The sequence below is a fragment of the Nicotiana tabacum genome, chromosome 4, assembly GCF_000715075.1.
Source record: "Nicotiana tabacum cultivar K326 chromosome 4, ASM71507v2, whole genome shotgun sequence".
NCBI classification, from domain to species: Eukaryota; Viridiplantae; Streptophyta; class Magnoliopsida; order Solanales; family Solanaceae; genus Nicotiana; species Nicotiana tabacum.
The window spans coordinates 120,731,505-120,745,983 of record NC_134083.1 but is presented as its reverse complement, the minus strand read 5'-3'; positions in this window follow the sequence as shown (position 1 = coordinate 120,745,983).

Genomic DNA, 14,479 nt, shown 5'->3' with positions numbered 1-14,479 from the left:
TGGTTGGTTTGGTTCCGGGGATGTTTTGGAATGAATTGGGACACTTTATCCCAAGGTTGGAAGCTTAAGTAGAAAGAATTTACCAGATGTTGACATATGTGTATACGACTTCGGAATAGAGTTTTGATGGTTCTGATAGCTTCGTGTGGTGATTTTGGACTTAGGAGTATGTGTGGATATTGATTTGGAGGTCTGTAGGTCATTTTGACTTGAATTGGCGAATGTTGGAAAGCTGAAGGTTTGGAAGGTTGAGAAGTTTGATAGAGAGTTGACATTGTTGATACCGAGCTCAGATTTTGGTTCCGGGAGTTGGAGTAGGTCCGCTATGTCATTTATGACTTATGTGCAAAATTTGAGGACAATCAGAGTTGGTTTGATAGGTTTCGACGTCGATTTTAGAAGTTGGAAATCCATTAGTTTCAATAGGCTTGAATTGGGGTGTGATTCATGGTTTTGATTTTGTTTGATGTGATTTGACGCTTCGACTAAGTTCGTATGATGTTTTAGGATGTGTTGGTATGTTTGGATGGGGTCTCGGGGGCCTCGGGTGTGATTCAGATTGAGAATTTGACTTAAGGAATTTGTGTTATGTTTAGTTCTGGTGCAACCGCATCTGCGAGGTTTGGGTCGTAGTTACGAAGCTGCAGAAGCGGCCATGGGGTCGCATAAACGCTCATGAGTGTAAGGCACCGTAAAATTTTTGCAAAAAGAAAAAAAAAATGTTTCGTGGTGCCGAATTGGTTCTTACATGTCGAACTTTTGGGTTGAACAATGCCCTGGAAAGTAAAGGACAACTTTTGGCAGCGAAAGGCGTTTCTACGGTCCATTATGCGATCGCAGAATCACTCTGCGGGCTGCTTAATGGCCGCAGAGTGAGGCAGTTATTTGGGCACATTTGGATGTCAATTTCGCGGTCAATTATGAGACCGCATAACGATTTCGAGGGCCGCGCATTGATAGCAGATCAAGTTTGGACGCGTTATGCGACCGCAGAACAAGTCTGCGACATATTGTGCGACCGTAGAACTGATTTGCGGACCGCATAACGGTCGTACAGTGGGGCAGGCCAGCCCAGTTCTGGAGGTCCATTTCGCGGACCGCATTGCAATTATGCGATCGCAGATCCTATCCGAGGCAACATTTTTTGGGTTTTTATAACCCAACCCTACTTCGTTAAATGGATGATTTGTGTCATTTTAGACCAAAAACCTGACACTTTTAGAGTGAGAGAGTGCCCTAGAGTGAGAAGGTGTTCTTCAACAATTTGTTCTTCAATTCTTGCTTAAATCTTGGAAGATTAAGAAGGAAAACTCACAAGGTCTTCATCCGAGAGGTAAGATTTTACACCATAACCCCTAATTTCGAAATTTTCTGAAAATGGGTAGTTAGAAAGATATTTTTTGGGCATGAGAGTTGTTTATTTTACATGCATGTGTTATCAAAGGGGTGTAGGAAGATTGTTGAACTAAAAATGGTAAAGAATGGGTTGTGGGATGATGGAATCCTCCATAAAAGGACCTTGAAGCCTTAATGCACACTTAGTGTTTGATAAAATGCTAAAATGAGCTAGAACCATGATCATCTTCCTAATTTTGGTTCAACTTGTTATATTTCTAAAATAAATTGAAGTTTCTAAGAATTCCAGAACATTTTAGAGTTTAAGGAAGTTCAATTGAGGTATGTTGGCTAAACCTTTCTTTAAGCTCCAAGATGTTGATTACAAATCGAGTATTCCGATAAGTTTTGTGATAAAGATATATGTTCAATCCATGTTTCAAATGCTCTTATCATATTGCATTATAAATTGAGGATGTGTTCCAAACTATGGATCGTGTATCTACATGTTATAATTTGAAGTCGCGATTTATGTGGAATTTATTATGCAGAGTTGTGGATAGATTGAGATTGTGATTGTGATACACCTCCACCTATATATATTGGGGTGAGGCGGCACGACCGCTTTGTGTAGGGATTATGGTATTGTGGGATTACACCTCCACCCGCATACATTGGGGTGACGCGGTACGACCGCTTTGTGTATAGTTTTGGTATTAATGTTGCACCACCACCCATGTATATACATTGGGGTGACGTGGCATAGCCTCTTTGTGTAGGTATTGGTATCATTGATGCATTTCCACCCGCATACATTGGGGTGAGGTGGCATAGCCGCTTTGTGTAGATTCTTGGTACTGTGGTTATACCTCCACCCGCTTATATTGGAGTGAGGCGGCAGGGCCCCTTGAGTAGAGTTGTGGTATTATGCTTACACCTCCACCTGCATACATTGGGGTGAGGCGGTGGGGCCGCTTTATGTAAAGATGGTTGCAAGGGATCTCATCATAAATCCTATAAATGTTATTGACAGCTCTTAATAAGCTTGCTCTGGTTTAAATGGTTATCTATATTATTCTATTGTCGCCTTGATTCATCATATTCATATTGTATTTTCGAATCCTTAAATTGGTGTTTGGTTTTCATACTAGTACTATTCGACGGTACTAACGTCCCTTTTGTCGGGGGCTCTGCATCTTTAAATGGATGAGGTGGTTCCACAGCAGGAGATATTAATCAGTGATAGCAGTACACTTTCTTCCCAGCTGACTTGGTGAGCCCAACCTCATCCCGGGGTCATTATCTTTTGTTCTTTATGTATTATGTTTGAGGTATAGCCGAGGCCTTATTGCCGGCATTTTCATAATACTCTTCTTTATCTATAGAGGCTCTGTAGACATAGTGTGGGTTGTGTATTGGTGTTGGGAAAGTCAAACTATGTTGTGTTTTGGTTGTATTACTTGTTCCATTTGAGACTTTAAAAATGATGAAACTATTAGTAATGAATCGGTATTGTAGACATGATCACCTTTTTGTCTAATTAATGAAACTATGTATTATCTCCATTCAGGGATGAGTTTGGTTATTAATAAGGCCGCTACAGCTGCCTTGAATTCTGATATGAACTATGGTAAGATGGTGGCATTTTCTCAAACCACAGAGACCCGTAAATTGAAGAATAGAATAAAGTGTCAGAGTAGCAGCAAGGCCCGGTCTGTGAGCAACTTTGATGGTTCTTCCGGTGGTGGGAGTGGTAGGTCGGCATTCAGGGGAGGGTCATCAGGACCATCCCAATCATTCGCCCAATCTTCGATGGGTGCACAGTCATCTGGACCCAGTCATGGCAACTAGGGACCCCACCAGCAGGGTCGTCCCGACAGAAGGTTTCAGTAGCGGAGGCTCCCATGCCCTAAGTGTGGAAGGATGCACTTTGGGGCCTGCTTTACGGACCTACCTATATGCTATGGGTGCGGTGTGAGGGGTCACATTCAGAGGGATCGCCGCTCGTCTTACTGAAACATGGGCAGAGGTGAGGCACAGCCAGCTAATTCTGCAATTACTACATCAACAATACCTCCAGCTCGAGGCGCCCCAGCACCCGCAAGGCGTGGTGCATAGAATTCGGGAGGACCCAATAGATTTTATGCAATGCGGAGGCGTCGGGATTCAGAGGCTTCTCTAGATGTTGTCACAAGTATATTGTCTATCCAATCCTATGATGTATATGCTCTTATTGATCCCGGTTCCACTTTGTCATATGTCACTCCTTATGTTGCTATGGAATTTGGGATAGAACCAGAACATCTTCATGATTCGTTCTCTATATCTACTCCGGTTGGTTGATCTATTTTGGCCGCGTGGGTTTATATGGATTGTATTGTCACGTTGCGTGGTCGGGATACCATGCCTGATCTCATTGAATTGGGGATGGTCGATTGTGATGTGATAATGGGGATGGATTGACTTTATTCATGTTTTGCCAAGCTTGATTGGCGAACCAGAACTGTTAGGTTCGAATTTCCAAATGAGCCAGTTATTGAGTGGAAGGATGATGATGTAGTGCCAAAGGGTAGGTTTATTTCTTACCTTAAGGCCACAAAAATGATCAACAAGGGGTGTATTTACCATTTGGTCCGGGTTACGGACACTAATGCTGAGGCACCTACTCTTGAGTCTGTGCCTGTTGTGAATGAATTTCTGGGAGTCTTTCCGGATGAACTCCCTGGGATCCCACCAGACATGGAGATTGATTTTGGGATTGATGTGATGCCAGACACACATCCTATATCTATTCCACCGTACAAAATGGCACCGACAGAATTGAAGGAGCTAAAGCAACAATTAAGAGATTTGTTAAAAAGGGGTTTCATCCGGCCGAGTGTGTCGCCTTGGGGAGCACCAGTCCTATTTGTAAGAAAGAAAGATGGGTCACTGAGAATGTGTATTGACTATCGGCAGCTTAATAAGGTCACAATCAAGAATATGTACCCACTGCCAAGGATAGATGACTTGTTTGATCAATTGCAAGGTGCCAGGTACTTCTCCAAGATTGATTTAAGATCCAGGTATCACCAATTGAAGATCAGGGAGCGGGATATTCTGTAAACAGCTTTTAGGACCCGGTATGGGCATTTTGAATTTCTGGTGATATCTTTTGGGCTAACAAATGCCCCAACAGCCTTCATGGATCTTATGAATCGAGTTTTTAAGCCATTCCTCAACTCCTTTGTGATAGTGTTCATTGACGATATCCTTGTATATTCATGCAATCGAGAGAACCATGCCGGTCATCTTAGGGTAATGCTGCAAACCCTGCATCAGCACAAATTATATGCAAAGTTTTCAAAATGTGAATTTTGGCTAGAATCTGTCACATTTTTGGGTCATGTAGTCTCTAGTGAGGGAATTAAGGTTGATCCTCAGAAAATTGTAGATGTGAAGAATTGGCCGAGGCCTACAACTCCAATAGAGATTCGCAGTTTCTTAGGCTTAGCTGGATATTACAGAAAGTTTGTGGTGGGGTTTTCTACTCTTGCCTCTCCGTTGACTAAATTTACGCAAAAGGCAATTAAGTTCCAATGGTTAGATACATGTGAAAGGAGTTTCCAGGAGTTGAAAGCAAGATTGACTACGGCACCGGTGTTGACTCTACCAGAGGGTATAGATGGATTTATGGTATATTGTGATGCTTCAAGAATCGGCCTTGGATGTGTATTAATGCAACATGGCAAGGTTATAGCTTATGCTTCTAGGCAACTCAAGAATCATGAAAAGAACTATCCAACACATGACTTAGAACTCGCAGCGGTGGTATTTGATTTGAAGATTTGGCGTCATTATTTGTATGGGGTCCATGTGGATATATTCACGGACCATAAGAGCCTTCAATATATTTTCAAGTAGAAGGAATTGAATTTGAGGCAGAGAATATGGCTTGAGTTACTCAAGGACTACGACATTGATATGCTATATCATCCGGGAAAGGCTAATGTTGTGGCGGATGCTCTTAGAAGGAAGTATATGGGTAGTTTAGGACACTTGGAAGCATATCAAAGGCCATTGGCCAAAGAAGTTCATCGATTGGTTAGTTTGAGAGTTTGTCTTGCGGACTCTAGTGAAGGAGGTGTGATTGTACAAAATAGGGCTGAATCATCACTTATTGTGGAAGTTAAGGAGAAATAGTACAACGATCCATTGTTGGCACAACTAAAAGAGGGGATTCATAAACATAAGACCATGGCCTTTTCTCTTGGCATGGATGATGGTACACTAAGGTACCAAGGGCGTCTATGTGTTCCAAATGTGGATGGTCTCCGGGAAAGAATTATGACTGAAGCTCACACTTCTAGGTATTTCGTGTACCATTCTACGAAAATGTATCATGATCTTAAAGAAGTCTACTGGTGGAATAATATGAAGAGGAATGTAGCGAAGTTTGTGGCAAAGTGTCCAAATTGTCCGCAAGTGAAGGTCGAACACCAAAGGCCCGTTGGGTTGGCGCAGAACATAGAAATTCCAATATGAAAGTGGGAAATGATTAATATGGACTTTGTGGTAGGATTACCTCGTACTGCTCGTAAGTTTGACTCGATTTGAGTGATTGTATATCGACTCACGAAATCAGCAGACTTTGTTCCGGTTAAGACTACCGATACGGTGGAACAGTATGCTCAGTTGTATATCAAAGAAATAATCAGGTTGCATGGCACTCCAATTTCTATCATTTCTGATCGGGGGCACAATTCACTGCTAATGTTTAGAAGAAATTTCAACAAGGTCTGGGTACTCAGGTGAATCTTAGTACAGCCTTTCACCCGTAGACTGACAGGAAGGCAGAGCGGACTATTCAAATGCTTGAGGATATATTGCGCGCTTGTGTTCTAGACTTCAAAGGTAGTTGGGATGATCATTTACCACTCATAGAATTTGTCTACAACAATAGCTATCACACTAGCATTCAAATGGCACCGTTCGAGGCTTTATATGGAAGGATACGTAGATCTCCTATTGGGTGGCTCGAAATTGGGGAAGCAGAGTTGATAGGGCCAGACCCCGTACATCAGGCTATGGAAAAAGTTAAAATTATTAAGAAGCGGTTGAATACTTCTCAGAGTCATCAGAAGTCCTATTCGGATGTTCGTCGTAGGGATTTGGAGTTCAAAGAAGATGATTGGGTATTCTTGATAGTTTCCCCCATGAAAGGTATAATGCGATTTGGTAGGAAAGGGAAATTGAGTTTGAGGTATATCATACCGTACAGAATCATCCAGAGGATTGGTGATATGGCGTACAAGCTTGAGCTACCACCTGAGATGTCATTAGTGCACCTGGTGTTTCGTGTGTCTATGTTGAAGAAGGTAGTTGGAGATCCGTCTGCGATTATGCCGGTTGAGACCATTGAGGTTAATGAAGAATTGTCATATGAAGAAATTCCAGTTGCCATTCTTGCTAGGCAAGTTCAAAAATTGAGGAATAAAGAAATTGCCTCTGTGAAAGTGTTGTGGCGAAACCAGCAAGTTGAAGAGGCTACTTGGGAGGCCGAGGAAGAAAGGAAAAAGGAGTATCCTTACTTGTTTGTATAAACTAAGCGACCTTTTTATAAAATTATTGCCTATGTATTCTTGTATCACTTGTTCAGTTATTGTAAAGGTGCTTCTTTCTAAATATATTGTATGTGAGGCCACGGTTGGTGTTGTTATAAGTTATGTTACATCATTGGTTTATGTATATGTTTTAAGGATGTGTTTCTAGGACTTTCTGACAGGTGGATAGGCCTAGTTACAGAGGAAACTCTGGCGAATTTATTTTTTGGAATTTAGGGAGTTAGTCAAATTTGGGGCTGATGGTGTGTGGTATGAAAACTGAGTTGCATAAGATGCTAATAGTGAACATTGACCCTCATTTGAGGATGAATGACCTTAAGTAGGGGAGAATTTAAGGCCACATAAAATTTTTGCAAAAAAAAAATATATGTTTTGGGTTGAACAATGCACTGGAAAGTAAAAAAAAAAATTTGGCAGCGAAATACGTTTCTACGGTCCATTATGAGACCGCAGAATCACTCTGCGGGCCGCATAATGGCCGCAGAGTGAGGCAGTTAATTAGGCCAATTTGGATGTCAATTTCGCGGCCAATTATGCGATCGCATAACGATTTCGCGGGCCGCACATTGTTCGCAGATCAAGTTTGGAAATTTTGCAAAGGGAAGTTCTGCGACGGATTGTGCGACCACAAAACTGATCTGTGAAGCGCATAACGGTCGCACAATGGGGCAGGCCAGCCCAGTTCCGGAGGGCCATTTCGCGGACCGCATTGCAATTATGGGATCACATTTGCGATCGCAGATCCTGTCCGGGGCAACATTTTTTGGGTTTTTATAACCCGACCCTACTTCGTTAAATGGATGATTTGTGCCATTTTAGACCAAAAATCTGACACTTTTAGAGTGAGAGAGTGCCCTAGAGTGAGAAGGTGTTCTTTAACAATTTGTTCTTCAATTCTTGCTCGAATCTTGGAAGATTAAGATAGAAAACTCACAAGGTCTTCATCCTAGAGGTAAGAATTTACACCTTAACCCCTAATTTAGAAATTTTCTGAAAAATGGGTAATTTGCAAGATAATTTTTGGGCATGAGAGTTGTTTATTTTACATGCATGTGTTATCAAAGGGGTGTAGGAAAATTGTTGAACTAAAAATGGTAAAGAATAGGTTGTGGGATGATAGAATCCTCCATAAAAGGACCTTGAAGCCTTAATGCACACTTAGTGTTTAATAAAATGCTCAAATGAGCTAGAACCATGATCATTTTCCTAATTTTGGTTCAACTTGTTATATTTCTAAAATAGATTGAAATTGCTAAGAATTCTGGAATATTTTAGAGTTTAAGGAAGCTCAATTGAGGTATGTTAGCTAAACCCTTCTTTAAGAATTGGAATTCCCATTATCCTTGTATGTTCCAAGATGTTGATTACAAATCGAGTATTCCAATAAGTTTTGTGATAAAGATATATGTTCAATTTGTATTTCAAATGCTCTTATCATATTGCATTATAAATTGAGGATGTGTTCCAAACTATGGATTGTGTATCTACATGTTATAATTTCAAGTCGTGATTTATGCGGAAGTTATTATGCAAAGTTGTGGAGAGATTGTGATTGTGATACACCTCCACCCGTATATATTGGGGTGAGACGGCATGACCGCTTTGTGTTGGAATTATGGCATTGTGGGATTACACCTCCACTCGCATACATTGGGGTGAGGCGGTACGACCGCTTTGTGTATAGTTTTGGTATTGTTGTTGCACCACCACCCATGTATATACATTGGGGTGACGTGGCATAGCCGTTTTTTGTAGGTATTGGTATCGTTGATGCATTTCCACCCGCATACATTGGGGTGAGGTGGCATAGCCGCTTTGTGTAGATTCTTGGTACTGTGGTTATACCTCCACCCGCATATATTGGGGTGAGGCGGCAGGGCCGCTTGAGTAGAGTTGTGGTATTGTGCTTACACCTCCACCTGCATACATTGGGGTGAGGCGGTGGGGCCGCTTTATGTAAAGATGGTTGCAAGGGATCTCATCGTAAATCCTATAAATATTATTGACAGCTCTTAATAAGCTTGCTCTGGTTTAAACGGTTATCTATATTATTCTATTGCCGCTCTGATTCATCATATTCATATTGTATTTTCGAATCCTTAAATTGGTATTTGGTTTTCATACTAGTACTATTCGATGGTACTAATGTCCCTTTTGCCGTGGGCGCTGCATCTGTAAATGGATGCAGGTGGTTCCACATCAGGAGATATTGATCAGTGATAGCAGTACACCTTCTTCCTAGCTGACTTGGTGAGTCCCACTACATCCTGGGGTCATGTATCTGTTGTTCTTTATGTATTATGTTTGAGGTATAGCTGGGGCCTTATTGCCGGAATTATCATAGTACTCTTATTTATCTATAGAGGCTCCGTAGACATAGTATGGGTTGTATATTGGTGTTGGGAAAGTCAAACTATGTTGCGTTGTGGTTGTATTACTTGTTCCATTTGATACTTTAAAAATGATGAAACTATTAGTAATGAATCGGTATTGTAGACATGATCACCTTTTTATCTAATTAATGAAAATATGTATTATCTTCGATCAGGGATGAGTTTGGGTAGAAAGAAATCTAATAGGCTTGCTCGATCGGGTTCACTCGGTTGAGCGCCGGTCGCGTTCCTCGGTTTTGGGGCGTGACAATGAGTTGAGCTGGGTAGTTGCGTAGGTGCGAGGGAAATTCCACACTTGTGAGCTCGCAGGTGAGGGCAGCTGGTCGCAGAAGCAGATGTTGGCCAAAGATGTTGTCGTCACAGAAGCGGAGAAGACTCCGCAAGTGCCGACCTTGGACCACAGAAGCGGGATTTGTCCGCAGAAGCGGTTGGTTGGAAGTTTAAGGAAATGTCGCATGAGCGAGCTTTCTTCCATAGAAGCGGAGCCGCAGGTGCGACTGGTGAGCCAGCAGAAGTGAGAATCGCTGGGCAGATTGTTATAATCAAGGGTTTGAGCTTTTTCTTCATTTTTTTACTTGTGGAGCTTGGCTAGGGGAGACTTTTGAGAGGAATTTTACCATAATTTAAGAGGTAAGCAACTTTTTATCACTTTTGTCCATTAATATTGAAAACCCATTGAATTTTACACCTAGATAGTGTGTGTTTAAGGTGAAATTTGGGGAATTTGTTGTCTATGTATTGGAGAGTAAGATTTGAGGATTCGAGATTCGATTTGTAGTCGGAATTAGATGATTTTGGTATGGTTGGACTCGTAGTTGAATGGGTGTTCGGATTTTGTGAATTTTATCGGGTTCCAAGGCGTGGGCCCGAGGTTGACCTTTTGGGTTGACTTTTTGAAATTGGTTAAAGATCTTAGCTTTATCATATGGTATTTATTCCTATAGCTTTTATTGATTATATCAAGTTGTTTGTGACTAGATTTGAGTCGTTCGGAGGCCGATTCGCGAGGCAAGGATTTGTTGGAGCATTGAGTTGCGCACTTTGAGCTAAGTAACACTTCTAAACGTGGAATTGAGGGTATAAATCCCTAGAAATGTGTTATATGGTTTATGTTGGGGTGACGCACATGCTAGGTGATGGGTGTGTGGCGGAGCACCGCGGTAATTATGATTCGGTTGATTCTTTTGTACTATGTAGTTATCCAACCTTGGCCTATCTGTGAAATCCTTATCCGTTAGGGTAATTGGACTGTGATTCATGCTAGAAATCATGTTTAGGCTATGTGCTTATTTGGTTGAGATCTAATAAGGGAATTTATACTATGTTGAGTTATCCGCTTTAAGTGCTACTATGTACTCAGTCATGATTCATCATTTGCATATCATATCTCATTCTCTGTTATCATTCATTATTACTTTACATATTGTTATTGGTTGGGCTGAGTGATACGAGATTGTGAGACCTTGAGACTTGAGAGATTGATGACTAAGGTGGGCCTGAACCGAATTGTGAGTGTTATTGTGGATTGGGCTGCACACTGCAGCAGGCCTTATGAGCTTATTTATTATTGTGGATTGAGTTGCACGCCGCAACAGGCTTTACAGGCTTTATATTAGTGGTTGGGAAGGATTCGCCCCTCCGGAGTCTGACATACCAGTAGCGAGCGCAGGCACTGTGATATACACACACGTGCTTTGGTGAGGGGCATTGATGCCAGACACCCGTACAGTGCTGAGTGTTTGTGTGTGATGGGTGGGAATTTGAGATAGACAGATTGAGTACTCTCAGAGTGTGAGTACCTGAAAATATTACTGTGATATCGTACTTTTGACATGCATATAGCATTCCTCATGCTAGCTATACTTGACATGTTCTTACCAGTATTGGCCTTTATTTGTGAACTTGAAAGCATTTCTAAATTTCAATATTGTGATCGAGCTGAATATAGAAGTTTCTCTGCCGGATTTGAAAGCATGTCTATTCTTTGCTAGAACTACTGAAAATGAACTATGACTGTGTAGCTCGTCATTATCTTCAGTTCCTTAGTTATTATTGTTACTTACTGAGTTGGTTGTACTCATACTATACTCTGCACTTCATGTGCAGATCCAGGTGTTTCTAGACGCGGTGATTGCTAGATTTGGTGCCAGTACCTGCTTGGAGACTTTGAGGTAGCTGCTATGACGCCCGTAGACCTAGACTCTCCTTTTTTTCATTTTATCCAATACTGTTCTATTTCTTAGACAGTTGTATTACAGTTTCAGACTATGTTGATACTTAGTAGCTCATGTACTCGATGACACCAGGTTTTGGGATGGTTGTAGTAGAGTTACAGTTGTTTTTATCATATATTTATGAGATATTTCGTTGTTGTGCTTATTAAATCATGTTTTAATTCAAATGCTTAGTTGTTATGTAATTGTCAACTAGCCTAATAAATATGTTAGGCACCATCAAGACAAGTTAGGATTTTGGGTCGTGATAAGTACAATGATCTCCTTGTACAAGAACAAAGGTGATATTCTAAATTGCAACAACTATAGGGGTATCAAACTACTAAGCTTCACTATAAAAGTTTGGGAGATGGTGGTAGAGATAAGGATGATGAGGGATTTGTTTATTTCTGAGAACCAATTCAGATTTATGTCGGGGTGATTAACTACGGAATCCATTCATCTTTTAAGGAGATTGTTGGAGAAGTATAGGGATAGGAAAAAAAGCAAGTCATGTGTGCTAATAAGTTCTAGCCTTTTTTATAGGTAAGACATGTGGCAATAAGTCTGTTTTCAAAACTTTCCGTCTTACTCGATCGAAATCAAAATATCTTTCTTGAGAGAATAGGCCAAGGGTCTAATTAGAAAAATGTAATGATAACTAAGAGAACTAGAGAGCTAGAGCAAAATACTTTTAGCGAGTAAAGAATGATTTCACAATGTTTCAATAAAATAATACGATAAAATTGTAAGAGCTACATAGAACCACCTTTGGCTGGTCTCACATCTTCCCATCCTCTACTTAGTTATCTTAATTGTATCGATCCTGAACTACTTCCACCCAAGTATTCTTGCCCTTACCATTTCGGTTAAGCACAACCGGTAATCTCCCATTCCCATCGTCGAGATACTTTAATAACTATAGCATGCCAAAAATGGGAATTGAGGTGGTTGAGCCTATACCCCAAAGGAATAGGTGGAGAAATTGGGTGTTATATCTGGTAATTCTTTTTAATAACCAAATTAGATTCAAGACTTATGTATAGTATTCGTCGATTTAGAAAAGACATATGACAAAGTTCTAAGGCGGATATGGAAAAGAGGGTTGATACACATGCCATCCTAAGGAGAGAAAGCTTCAAGTATCTTGGATCAATAATCTAAGAAAATTGAAAGATCGACGACCATGTCACATGTCGTATTTGATACATCCCGCATTTCGTACGCTAACATTTCGCCGTAAGTTAATCGATGTAAGCTTGGGAATGAGATTATTTTTGAGGTTATAAGTATTTATGCTATTTATAACAAGTGGTAAGTAAGTACCGTGAAGGTTAGAGGGTAAACAAATCAAAGAAGATGAGTTTCGTTGAAGGTTGTCAATTTGGGATAAAATATGGTCCAAGCTATAATACCCCGTATTTATGGACTAGTGTCATACAAGGTACCACATGACTATGATTGTAAGGTATATAACGTGTGTTAAAAGTGATTAGTATTTTAAGTAATTTGAGATATTACCTAATTATGTGGATAATTGGTTAATTATTGATTTTTTAATAGGAGATTAACAAGGTAATTGATTTTGGTGGATAAGCTTAAATGAGACCTCACCTCAACATGGCAGCAAGGGGCTATGTAACAATGACTCTTGGTTCATTAGACTAGGTGGCACATTTAGGGGATCTTTGGGCAAAACTAAGCCACAAAAGTGGGGCCCACAACCTACAATTTTAAGAGACCTTCTTATCTCATTAAAGTGTGATGCTAGATTTGCTAAGTAACGGATGTAACTTCACCAAGATTCATATGAAACTTCAAAATGCTATAAGCCGCGTGACTTGAAATTCTTAGGGAGCACGGTATTATCTTTCTCAAGAATATCATACGGATTTTTTCCTACTTCAATTAGATGTTACGTGTTTTTCGAAAAAGACGTGGGTTAGAGGGATTGTTAAGAGAATCAGCTCAGTATGTAAAGGCTATCCTTTCTTTCCTTTTGGCATGTCCCATATGATACAAACGAAACGAGCAAACGCACAACTTTCATAAATGTCTCTATTCATAAAAGTACTAGGGGAGCCTATGTTCTTGAATTCCCATGTGTCTTATTATTATATCTTCTGTTCATGGGTCTCAGAAAAATGCGTAATTGATAAATTTTATCCGAAGACATATTGATCTTATGATGTTCCGAGAAATCTTATTAACTTACTTCTTATGAAATTCATTCATTTATACATGTACATCGACCCGTGACCTGATGGCGTTATATACATGTATGTTATATGTATATGGGATATGGGAAAAGGTTACGACATTATATACACACCACCACCTGATCAGTTGGTATATGTTGATGATTTCAACCACAGAGGCCGAGATGATATGACGGGATGCCCTCAGAGGCTTGATGATGTTATGTACACATATACCTATGCATGATATGACATTTATACATACATAAATGCATGACTTTATAAATATTTCAGGATTCACAAAGTTATTTAGACTTACAGGCGGGTTTCTTTACTCCATGTTTCATTTATATCTTTTATGTACTGATTTTCATGCCTTACATACGCGGTACATTATTTGTACTAACATCCCTTTTTCCTGGGATGCTTTGTTTTATGCACGCAGGTGCAGGTAGACAGTCTGGCGGTCCCCCTTTTTAAAATCCTTGATCAGCGAGAGTTGGTGTGCTCCACTTGATCCGGAGCTGTTATTAGTTTTGATACGCTATTTTTGTATGTAGATATGGGTATGACGCGGCCCAGTCCCGTCCTTTATACAGTTGTACACTCTATTAGAGGTCTGTAGACAGTCATGTATAGTTGGATAGTATGTGGCCTTGTCGGCCCTAGTTTTGGATATATAGTTGGATAGTATGTGGCCTTGTCGGCTTCTAGTTTTGGATATATAGTTGTCTATA